Source organism: Thermobia domestica, chromosome 10 (genome assembly GCF_964235325.1).
Source record: "Thermobia domestica chromosome 10, izTheDome1.hap1.1, whole genome shotgun sequence".
Lineage (NCBI taxonomy): Eukaryota > Metazoa > Arthropoda > Insecta > Zygentoma > Lepismatidae > Thermobia > Thermobia domestica.
Window position 1 is genome coordinate 254702571 of NC_137463.1, and position 13641 is coordinate 254716211.

The following is a 13641-nucleotide window of genomic DNA, read 5'->3' on the forward strand; positions in this document are numbered from 1 at the left end:
GTGGGAGGCGGCGACGTCCAGTGTCTTGCCCCCATTATGGCATCTCACGTGATCCTTTTCATGTGACGTAACGGAGGTTGAAAAATAGAGACACTCTCAAACATTAGAGACGCAAACTATCACCGTCGCGAACTATCAATTGTCGAATATAGAATGGAAACTTATTAACTCAATATATTTATGACATTCTTATCGATTTCCTTTACCTTTTTCATCTGAAGTTGCTAATCGTGATAGCGAACTTCTCCCCTTCATTCCTTGTGACGTGAAGAGAAACAGCGAAGGCAGTGCCGCTATGTTACGACCTTATTTGGTTGGTTGTTTCTTGTCAAATGCACACAACCTGAATTTCAACGTACAATTAGATCTCAGAAAAATACGACTGTTTAGTCTTGTCTGTGTTAATTAGCACGTATGTCACAGAACACACACACTAAGGAAAATAGAATCTCCTTTTATTCTTATCGGTTAAAAACCACATAGTGGTACTTGTATTTATATCAGTAGTGTCATTTCAGGTTTTGCCAGGACGGGGTTTGGCAGGATTGTCCACCGTCATAAGATTTCACATTTTTTTTAAAAATAATATATTAGTATAGAATTTATTAAAGAATCATGTGTTCCTCAAACTCAGGGGGAGCAATCGCCCCTTCCCTTCTCATATCATGCCCCTGATACATACATATATACAAGGGTATTTTTGCGTAAAGCTCTTGGATTAATTTACGAAATAAAATGTTGTCAATTCTTGTCTTATTTCTCTCAAACGAATCTACCTTGACATTTAATTTATTAAAAGTATGTATTTCACAAAATAAGTACCTGGCCAAAGTCAGAAACAAACTAACAGAAACCTCTATTTTATGTCAAAGTTTCGAACTTTGCTCATATAATAATATCTTAGTACGTATTTGAAGTCTCTTCATGCAATCACCCATTTGGGACATACAAAACAAAAAGCTGCTCTAAGGCATGGTTTGATTTTTTTTTGTTTGTTTGTTTATAACGGGAATAATCTTGCTATTATCTACTCCAGAAGTATTCAACACAAGTATTTAGGTGTTACAGAAGATATAAAATGTTTTACAAGCTTGGCTTTATTGTTTCTAATTTGTTTGAAACAATGAGGAGCAAGGAAATGCGATGTTCAAGGTAATAGCATACAGAGTAGCAGCAGTACAATGATATGTATTTTTTTTCTTTTACAAAATAATTTCGGTTTTTGTTGTTATGATTTAGATCTTATACCAGGAGAATTTGATATTTATGAAAGTTATCTTAGATAAACTTTTGAGAAACTTGATCACTCCATTTACTGATTCAAGTCTGTGCAACGCCCTGACCAATGCATAATATTGTATGAAATTATGACGTAAATAATTTAGATATTTACAAATCTTTTCTGCAAATTTTAAGTCTTTTATAATGTACATCTGATTTTTTTTAAATTGTCACTGTTTTGATCAGAGTAGTCTGTTCGGTTAAAAATATCTTCTCTATTGATTTAAAATGTTTCAGATTGACAATAGTACACAGGTCTTCCACAGTTGGTATACGGATGCACATCTTCGTTTACCAACCTTAAAGGCCAACCTCAGGTTTTGTCAAGTTTAAAAGAAGTAGTCGTGAGAGTAACTTCATCATTTCTTCTCAGAGTACTGTTGAAGTTGATTGTGTTAGAAGATTCGTAAGTTGACCTGTTTCGCCGGTGTTTCATTTGTCTTTGCGTGGGTAAACAACAGAACAGATACCTGTTGTAATATTTACGGAAAGTTCCGCTGACACAATATAGAGCTATAGGATTGATACATGAGTTAATAAAGCTAAGACAAAAGCCAACGATTCTAAACGCATTCCAAAAGTCGTCATAGTTGTCGAAAGCATTTGGACTGAAGTAAAACCAGAGCATGAAGATATGATATGGTAGAAAACATATGGCGAAAATAATTACGAAGGATAGAATCATTTTAGCAACTTTTTTCCTGGCTTGGATTTGTGTTGATTGGTACTGCATTTCACCCGGCATATTTCTTGCACTAAGCAGTAAATGATGTGCCATAAACATGTAAAATCCAGCAATTATACACAAAGGAATAGCGTAGTACGACAGAAATTTGAACATTACAATAATTTGCGGATACGTTTCGCCCAATTTATCGGGGAATGGATAGCAAATAAGGACCGACTTATTAGTTGCTGAAAGACCGAAATCTTTCAAATACGAAAATATTACCGACGGTAATGCAAAGAGTATAGATATAATCCAAATGCTTACGGCAGAAATTAGAGTAACTTTGGTCGGATGATGGCCCATGTGTTTTCGCATTGGATCAGTAATTGCAAAGTAGCGATCAGCACTCAATGCAGTTAGAGTAAATACAGAAACACCAATAGAGATATCTTTAACAAATTCACTTAGCTTACAAACAACCAGGCCATAAGGCCATGACTCTACAGTGTATACTGTACTGGTAAACGGTACACAAGTTAAAATCACTAAAATATCTCCTAATGCCAGGCTGAAGATGTATGTGTTCGGGATGTTTCTCATGTTCCTATTTCGAACAAATATTACAATCAAAGTTCCATTACCAAGAACACCTACTACAAAAATGAGGAAAAATAAAATAGGGACAATGTAAGTCTCGGGTCTTTCGTGGTATGGAGTGTATTCGTCCAGATCTGATATATTCAGCGATCCAATCCCTCCTGTGATGTTTTCCATTTCTGGCAATAGACTCATCTTGGTACAATGGGTAGGTGATGGTGATTCCTTACATACAAGAACTTAATGAAGATTCTTCTCAAAACTCGTTACCTGAAAGTACAAGAAAGAGAACAAAATGTCATTCAACAGTGTGATTAACCGAAAATGAATGCAAATACAGAACAATTATTAGTTTATTTTCAAAAAGCAGACATATAAAGATCAATTAAAATTTTTATTGCCTTTTCAATATATATTGTATACAGTATGGCGCTAAATTCGTTGTACAAAAGCAGAGGAGTGATTCCTGAGAGTAAAACAAACAAAAAAGTTCCAATAAATATAGGGCGAAAACCCCATCGTTTACCTGTTATAGGATGCCGAAATCATTAAAAAATGAATTTTAAAGGTTCATAGCTCCAAAACTATGGGACCGACCTTGGTCGGGTCAAGACTCCACTTAGGAACTAGTATGTGCTCTATCCAAAAATGCATGTTTCAGAATCCTGAGGTGCTTCCACAACAATTTTTATAGAGGAAGTTTGACTACAGGCCTATGATATAAAATACTCTCCAACTACCTCCATAAAAATTGTTGCGTGAGTACCTTAGGATTCTAAAACATGTAGTTTTGGATAGAGCACATACTAGGTCCTAAGTGAAGTCTTGACCCGACTACAGTAGGTCCCATAGTTTTGGAGCTATGGACCTTTAGAATTCATTTTTTCATGTTTTCGGCAGCCTTTAACACGTAAACGATGGGGTTTTCGTTTACGTGTTAAATCTCTCAGGAATCACTCCTCTGCTTTTATACAACGAATTTAGCGCAATACTGTATATATATTTAATATATATATATATATATATATATATATATATATAATACTTATGTTATATATTTTATAATATACATTGTAACATTAGTTTTAATTGTTAGAGTTCCGAAAATTCGTCATTTGATGATAATTTCACATTCTAAACGTTATTTTTTTAAAGTGTTGTCTCTTCTGGAGCTTATGGCTTTAGTAAAGATAATTCATCCACAAACAGTGGATGACTTAAAATACAGTAATAAAGGACACTCGGAACGAGACGTTAGCAAAATTCTGAACGTAACCAACTTTACTGTTCAAACCATGAAAAAAAAAAAAAAAAAAACACTGAAGATGTAAAAATGGTGTGTTAGCCTTAGGTAACGTAAAATTTAAGAAGCATGTTTCACTAACTAGGGATGATTCCATTCCGGGACCAAGTACCTGGGGAAAACCTATATACCGTCTGAAAGCTCTTGCCAAGAGAAGTACGAAACTGTTTTCAAATCACGGGCAAACCCACAATCTGACCCCATAAGGGGACAGTTTGTTTGTTTTTGTGACCCTATGTATTACATATTCGACATAAGTAAAAATGAATCTTACGATCCATTACGCGTAATCACCAGAGCCCATCATGTTCCTTTTTTGCACATTGCTAGAACGTAACTCGGGCAAGGGTTTGATAATATCGCTTTACGCCCAGACGTACCCATTTGGTCAGTGTTGCCAACCAAATGTAAATACAATGTGGCAGATGATTTCTGTACCACTGGATGTATATCCATGAAACTTGGCATAAACATCATTCGTCACTAGGAAAAATATACTGTGGACGTATTCCTCTTACTCGGAGGCCAGTTTGTCAGAGTTACCAACCAACTGTAAATATGAGATGTAAAGCAGGTTTCGTACTATTCGACGTTTATGCACCAAGATTGGTTGAAACATCACACGGCATTATAGCAAAAATACGTTGAGTATGACCGTATTTCAACCATTCTAAATTGTCAGTGTTGCCAACCAAATGTAAACATCACAATGTTGCAAATAGGGTACGTGCCATTGAACGAATATAGAATAAATGTGACACAAACAGCAACGGACAATGGAAAACATAGTGTTAGTGTACCCAAGCACAACAATTTGGCAGTGTTGTCAACCATTCAAAAATATATTTTCTCGAAAGGTTGCCTGATCATTGCATGCATAGAGACAAAACTTGGCATAAACATCATTTGACACAAAGCAAACATTCTGTGGTTGTTGTCATTCCCCAAGCACCCCAGTCTGTCAGTATTGCTAACGTTTCCCAAATGGGGGTTCTTCAAATAGTAGTATACTACCTTTGTGATATTTGTATATTATCTAATGGTATGAATGGTATTTCGTTGTGATGTTTCTGCCAATCTTGGTGCATAAACGTCTCATCGTACGAAACCTGCTTTACATCTCATTTTTACAGTTGGTAGGTAACACTAACAAACTGGGGTCCTTGGAGGAGGAATACTTCCACATTATGTTTTTTCTAGTGATGAATGATGTTTATGCCACGTTTCATGGATATACATCCAGTGGTACAGAAATCATCTGCCACATTGTATTTACAATTGGTTGGCAACACTGACCAAATGGGTATGTCTGGGTGCAAAGTGATATTATCAAACCCTTGCCCGAGTTACGTTCTAGCAATGAGCCGAAACGAAACATGATGGGCTTAGGTGCTTACGCGTGATGGATCGTAACATTCATTTTTACTTATGTCGAATATGTAATGCATAGGGTCACAAACACAAACAAACTGGACCCTTATAGGATCAGGTTGTGGATTTGCCCTTGATTTGCAAACGGTTTCGTACTTCTCTTAGCAAGAGCTTTCAGACGATATATAGGTTTTCCCCAAGTACTTGGTCCCGGAATGGAATCATCCCTAGTAAGGCTTTTTATTTAATTTAATATCCCGTAATTGTGGTCCGAGGCTGAAAGAAATGGTGATAAAGATAATGAAGGAAATAGTGGAACGAAAGAAGTTATGAAACGGAAGAACCTCGAGAAAACCCCCGTAATGGGGTTTTTTCACCACAAGCTAAGTTGCTGCGTGCTAGCATTGAACCAGGAACTTCACGCACCACAGGTGTGCACTCTACCACTGAGTCACGGCAGCCTTAACTACGTTTTCGTTTGTAATATTATTATTCTTAGTTTTGTGATATGAACGTGGACCTAATTCTTTATTATTTTAAGGAGGGGGGGGGAGCATGGTCGATCAGTGATAGAACCATTACCTTTCATGCGTGTGGTCTCTGGTTCGTACAGGAGCTGTTCGTACGCTGTTGGTGGACGTGGAGAGAATGCGCCCATAATTACACGATTCTCACTAGCCAAGTGGTTTTTGATGCGTTGTCATATCGAAGAGAAAGAACTGTGTGCAAAGAAGTTAGTAGATGTTCCTAAATAAATACGGTTCTCACAAACTTGTGTCATTGAGAGAAGATAATAATGTATAAAATTATCAATATAATTTAGTTTATATTACAATACCTTTATTTGGTAATATTCTAGGGCTAGCGCTTGAAGCCACGGTAGCCCACGCCATTGTTTCATACATCTTGTATATCTGATCATGTGAATGAAATCGTTGTGACTCATTGGTTTACAAAGAATTAAAAATGAGAAGTTGTAGAGGGCTCTTCTCTAGTGCGAGATGTCCCTGGTTCGATCCTAGTTCACACCAATTAAATTTTGTGGTGGTTAAAATCTGTGTGCATGAGTTATTTCGTTTCCTCCCACTTTTTCATTCTACCATTATCATCCGTATCATCATCATCATCATATTCTATTAGTCCCGGTACGTGATTGTGGGATCTTAGTGCATGGTTACTCGATGCGTTCGCAACGAGTTTTAATGCTCTTGGAATACGCTGACCATGTATTTAAATATGGATCAGAATGCGCTACAAAAGCGAAAGCAACAAAAACGTGCAGAATACCTCGGCTCGAGCGTATTTGCTGCGTTTCGGAACAATAAACCCCCCTGCTGTTTCGGAATCAGTGAAAGATGTGTAAAGGAAGGAAAAAGGGAAAGACATGTTGCCAAGCAAAGGGATTTTTTTTTAAAAGTAAGAAACAACTTCTTGGAAGGTGCTTTGTGCTTGGAACTGTGCTTATTTAAAGTATGTGTGTTTATAACAAAAGAAAATTCACAAAAACACAAGGAAATTCCGAAAAATTAGCTAATCACAAAACAAAATCTGTGTAAGATAATAGACTTATTTCACGTGATTCGCATGAATGAGAATAAGGGTGTGGCAGTAAGGCCTGGAAACCCTGACTGGCTCACAGTATGATTTATAACTCTGGCCAAATTAAAATTACCGAATAGCCACCTAGGTCGCGTTCACTGCAAGGGGTAATGCATCGGAAACGTGTCCTGGAATATCCATAGTCTTAAACGTTTTTTTTAAAAATGTAAACGAACAAATGAAACTAGTAGAGTATAATTGAGGTTTTACGCTTCATGTAATAGATTGGAATCAGTGCCGTAGGGAAGGGGGGTCCAGAGAGGCCGGGCCTCTCCCAAAGAGGTCCGACAATGTGCTTTTGTACTTTGATGTTTGTAATTTTTTATATTTTTATATATTTTTTTTGTTTGTAATTTTTCTATATGTACCTATAACAGCACTTGGGCCCCCGATGTACCTATAACAGCACATCCTGGCTACATTACTGATTGAAATGATAATAATCTTAAGTCTTACTTTTTGTTATGTCTTTTTACGGGCCATGTAAATTAAAAATGCGATGTACATTAAATAAAATAAATAATAATAGAAAAAAATCTTATGGTAAAGAGAAGCTAATAATATAACTTGAGACAGTAGAAGTGAAGGTTGGAATGTGGCAAATTACAAAGCACTGCGGAAACTCTTGAAATAAAATGTTAATAAAAAGAATCTTAGAGAGATATCTTGTGAGTATTAAATAAAAGCAAAATTTCAAAGCGCTTGTCTCTAGTTGGTGGTACGTACACAAAGGTTGAAAAAAAAAAAAGAGAATGAAAAATAGTGCAATGCGTTGAAAGTCGAGCGAGTTACCCTGCTGACGAAAACCGCTTTATGCAGAGGGAACAAGTGAGAGGAGAACGGACAATGTTATGGAAAATAGCTACGGGATATAGTTCAGCATACACAACAGTACTTCCACTGAAACTAAAACCGCTGCTGCATGTGAATTTGACAGAGATTTATTAGGATTCAGTCTTTATCTCGTAGGAACTGCTTTCTCCTGTCGACACTCTGAGAATATCGTTTTTGTTTCTTCCATCGAGGATACGACATGCTTTACAGGACTTCAGTACAATGCTACTATAACATCATGAAGACAAATCACGTACTAATATGGATTCTTAAAAATGTCAGATAATAAATTTCTCGCCTTACAGACATTTTTCTTTTTTTCTAACAAAATATATCATTTTCTGTTTGTTAGTGATGAGAAGGCTATCTTTCGACTAGCGAACCTCACAATACACGAATGTAAGGCGGTCATTGGAAGGGTTTTGCATTTTAAAACATATTCAGTGGACAGATAAATCAATATTTTTAAATATATATATATATATTTGGTCTAGGAATTAATTCGTGCGGGTGGACAAGAGATGGCGCAACGAACGGAGCGTCCCACAGTTCCGTGTATCCACACATGTGTTGCAAACCCCTGTCATCGCGTATCGTTCGTAGTATAGGGCAGTGGATTAAAGCGTCAACAACACCAGTTTGTAGTTAAGTGAACATTTCGCAATTTGTGCCTGATAAAGTGTTTTTGCGGGGTGTCCTGCTGCATTACTTTAACATGCAGAAAAGTGCGACTGAAAGTCATCGTATTTTGGTGGAAGTGTATGGTGACCATGCTCTAGCTGAGCGAACGTGTCAGAAGTGGTTTGCACGGTTTAGAAGTGGTGATTTCGGCTTGGCAGACCAAGAGCGAGCTGGACAGCCAAAAAAATTTCAAGACGAAGAATTGACAGCATTGCTCGAGCAGGATTCGTGTCAAACGCAGGAACAACTTGCAGCAGCATTAGGCGTTGATCAAACAACAGTCTCCAAACGCTTGAAAGCCATGGGAATGATTCAAAAGATGTCACATTGGGTTCCACATGAATTGAAAGACGAAAAACCATTTGCGAATTGCTGCTTCAACGACAGAGCAGAAAGGGGTTTCTGCATCGAATTATTACGGGTGATGAGAAGTGGATCCATTACGAGAACCCTAAACGAAAAAAGGCCTGGGTGAAACCAGGTGAACCAGGTCCATCACAACCAAAACGAGATATTCACTGTGCAAAGGTTATGCTGTGCATATGGTGGGATATGAAAGGTGTGGTGTACTATGAGCTGCTGCAACCGGGTGAAACTATGAATGGAGAACGTTATCGACGACAATTAATGCGTTTGAAGCAAGCTCTGGCCAGAACACGACCATAATGGGAGAACAGACATGATAAACTTATTGTTCAACATGATAACGCTCGCCCACATGTCGCAAAACCGGTCAAAACCTATTTAGAAAATGTCGGATGGGAAGTTTTACCCCACCCGCCGTATTCACCAGACGTTGCTCCTTCGGACTACTACTTGTTCGATTGCATGAACAACGATTTGATTGGACAGCGGTTTACTTCTTCAGAAGATATCGAAACATGGGTCTCTGACTGGATCGCTTCCAAGGATGAGGACTTCTTTCACCACGGAATCCGTACATTGCCTGACAGATGGGCGAAAGTGGTGGCTAGCGATGGACAATATTTTTCTTAAGGTATTGATGTATTTTGTGTTTGTACTACAGCTTCAATGTGTGCGTACCAACCGCACGAATTAATTCCTACCCCATATATATATATATATATATATATATATATATATATATATATATATATATATATATATATATATATATATATATATAACGCCTTAATTATAACTGATTTAATACTACCCGTTGTCAATGCATTAAAAAGATTTATACGTGTTACATGATGAGAGATATGGTACCGGGAGTCCGTCGTTCGATTCTTGTGGATGTCACTTACAATTAGTTTTTTTAAAGAAGATTTGAACTCATGTAGCCTTAAGTTTCTTTGAAGCAATTTGTAATACTTTTTTTGGTTCATTAAACAAGATGCAATGGTAGAAGTCCTTTACCCTGCACGCACATGTCTACCTTGCGTGCCTTATTCCTTGTCCTGCCTTTTTTCCCTTTACTTGCTACTTTTTCACATTTCACATCGTGTCATACGTCAGCTATACTTTGTTTTGTCACTTTATTGAGTCAATACTCTGATATTGACTAACATGCCTGATAATGCTCTTTCTACTGAGTGAAGTGATTTATATCCGCAAACATAAACATTATTTATTGTGGAAATACTTATTTTCTACGTTATCAGCTATATTGGTGAGTTCACGTTGGACGATGTCACCTCCTGTGAGGTTGATTGAGGATAATGTTTGTGGTACTGAACTTTGGAGGTTTTTGTCCTAAACCTTCTGGAACTTTCGATTTTATGCCAAGACAACGTGATTGTGGGTGTTCCCAAACATTTGAAGTTTTGCTACCTTTTATGGACAGAAGAAGAAAAGGGGTAAAACCAGTCTTTGAATAAAACCACGAACACCGAGTTTGTCGAGGGAGTGTGAATAAGATTTTGACGGAGAAAACATCGTTGGACGACAGGTCATGGAGCTACTTCGATACTTGAAGGTATTGTAATCAGCTGACATATTGAAGTAACTTTACATTACAAACCATTACAATTTTACAGACCTAACATTCTAGTTCACCTACCCAAATTCTGCTGCATCTTTTGAAATATGTATTTTGTGTATTTAACATACGGAATGGACTTAAAGTAGGTATGAAGTTCCGTCTGTGCAATGAGTTCTATGTGTGCTCCACGAGTGGCACAGAAGATATCTAGGAAATATTAAATTCCTCTCCAGGTTGCCTGTAACAGCTGTGGTGTGACTGTCTCAATGGCACCGCGAATCCTCTCACAGATCTGATCCACAGTTCTCTCTTTTCTTTTATAAATCAAGTCCTTAACGTATACACGCAGGAAGAAATACAGGGAGTAACGTCAGTCATCCAGAGTGGCCGGGAATTATACCATCTCTCCCAATCTATTTTCGTAGGAATTCCTCATTCAATTCGTTCCGGATTTCAAAATGCTAGTGTGGAGTTGCTCAATTCTGCTGGAAAATCAGGCTGGGGTGTACGTTGTACCTATATGGACACAACATATCAAGATGTGTGGAACTAATGATAATTTCATCTGCAAATTAAAATGGTTCGGTGATTATACACATTAATCCATTAAACATTAATCCACATCACCCATTGTCCTTGGGGCTGTCCGCCGATACTGCATGAGCTCCCTACAATGTTCACCATCCCAGATTAGCACGTTGTGTCTATTGGTGAAATGGTGGTGAAATTCTGGCGAAATGCTGTCTCCTCACAAAGGAGGATCTTCACTAAAAAATTGTCGTTCTCGATGCGCTCAAGAATATCTACGCCAAATGTTATTTGTATAGGTTTGTCGTTGAGTGTGAAGTCTTGTAAAACTTTTTATTCTGTGCGCGTAGAGCTTAAGACACTTGTGAAGCACATCGCGGACTGTGGATTTTGGGAGAGTAGCCTCATATGGCGCTGATTTCAGTGGATTTTTAGGACGTCTTTGAAATGGATCTGAAATGTGCTGAATGTTTTTCGCTCATGTTCGTGGTAGGTCACTACTATGACTTTTAGGTACAGATCCTCTAGAAACACTGCTTGATTCTTTTGGCATCGGGAAGGTATCTGTGATACTACTCATGATACTACGCATTTTTATTTGGTGTATCAATATTATCTCGCACTGAAGACCAATATTTTGTTATTAATCAAGAAATTGTAACACTTCAAAAATATTTTTGGGTTGCATACTCATACAACTTATAAGATGGAATCTTGAAGTTTTACGTCCCATGTTTTTGCCACCTAGGATAAACTAGAGGGTGATTATGAGAAATTGAGGAATTGTGGGGTGAAGAAAGTGGTAGGAAATAGGAGAACCCCGAGAAAACCCACGCACATGGTGTTTGTCCACCACAAAATTTACATACAACTTACAGCAGAACCTCACGTGCTATTGACATTTTTTGATGTTAGTGTAATGAAGAACGTCAGTATGAAGTTATAAGATTACTTGAAAAAATAAAAGAAATATAATTTTATAAACTATGTCTAATTAACAAAAGGAAATGTTTATGTGCTCGAGTCAGAGGTCAACTTTTTTTTTAGAAAAATAATAATCCTATTAGTTCTTATAAGAAAAAATACCAACAAGATAAAAGTAATTCCTTTATGAAAAGAAAAAAAAATGCTGCAAACATTTGCAAATTAGATTTGGTATACCTCGTACAATAGAGAAACGGACAAGTAGAGATTTTTTTTGATAGTAATTTTCCTCCTAAATTAAATAAGAGAAAAATCGCTCTGACGTAGCTTTTTCAGTCTGCTTCTTTTTTCTTTTTTTAATTAAAGAGAGAGAAAGAGGATTCGTAAAACGAATAGTCTGTGAACAGATAATATTGACATTGGCCCAGTACAAAGGCTTTAATTAAGAAGAAAGCTTCAAAGAAGCAAGGATACCAGGTCGTGTTAGAATTGCCTTTGTTTGAATATATTTTCTTTCTACTTTAATGGATATTTTTCTTTTTTTAAAAAAATATATAGAGAAAGAAATATTATGCTTTAAATGAGTGGATATTCAACATGGAGTTCTCGTACCCTACGTATACGCTGTGACTTATTAGGAGGGGTATGACAAAATATCGTAGTTTTGTTCTGTAACAGAATATGTTAGACTTATAATTTAACTGTCCTGTTCGCATATATATTAACCACGCTCGACTCTAGCCATAGGAGTTCAATATAGGGTTCTGATTGGTTGGAGTTATCCGTTTCTCGTCACGTAGCATATATATAGCACAAATCAAACGCCAAATGCCTTCGGTCATCGTAGCCGAGCGTGCTAGCGAACGGGCCAGTAAATGAAAATCGCTTTAGGCGTGGGTTTAAACTCAACTCAAGAAAATGTTCTTTATTTTTTTTCATAACACTTTTATTATTAAAATAAGAAAGATGAAAATAGTAGTCATTTGTCCTTGTATGTAATATATAATGCATAAATTAGTGCTTTTTCCACCATTGACCTAGAGATTTCTGATAGTCCTTATAAACAATGACGTTATAAACTAATAGGAGAGTTGGGTCTCTCGAGAAGCCAGAGAGGAAAGATTCTGGAGGCACCCGGAGGGCGAAAGGTAGGTATACTCTTCCTTGCCTTCCCTTGAAGTGAATTACTTCGAAACATAGCTGAGCGAGCAAAGGGGGTTAGAAAGCCCGCAGAGCTCGTTTTATTCCACCTTTGCCCGCATGATAGGGTTTCGGCATCTGTAAGGCCATTTAGCCCTTCACGTTTTGAGGGATGACGTCCCTCGGCGAGCACACAATCCGGGGAAGGGGAAAGAAGAAATGATGGGAGAAGGAAGAAAGGGACCTATAAATTAGGTATCACCCCGGCATTTGTCTGGTGTGAATGAGGAAAACCCAGGAAAACCTCATTCAGGGTGGCTGGCCTAAAAAAAGAGTTTTACACTTTTCGACCGACGGGAATCGAACCCGGGACCGCTAGCACCGAAGGAGAGAGCGTTAACGACTACGCTACGCTGGGCCACGACCTCATGATTTATACCAGGTGACATTACGTCACACTTGGGTGATGCAGCTTCGGTGTAAATCTAACCTACCCGCTTACTTGCGACCAACTTAGCGCGTGAAAACAATATATGCGTCCTGTTTATAGTAAAACTGCAATACGAGGTGTTTAAAAAAAAAAAAGACCCAACTTCTTAAATAGATTACCGACGGCTCCAGATGGCGTGTTTCGACTACTGTGACCAAATAGTGGCATATCTTTGGTAAAAGATCGCTTTCTATTCGGTTCCGACTTATGTGTTAGTTGTCAAGTAACAAGACATTTAGTGACGTGCATAAGCTGTTTGTTGGATTAGTCAAAAT

General features: G+C 37.6%; 1 pseudogene; it reads right to left on the bottom strand.

Moving 5' to 3' along the window:
• Positions 1 to 242: 242 nt before the first annotated feature.
• LOC145663165 (neuropeptide CCHamide-1 receptor pseudogene) lies at positions 243 to 2759 on the bottom strand (annotated as a pseudogene).
• Between the last annotated feature and the right edge of the window lie 10882 nt (positions 2760 to 13641).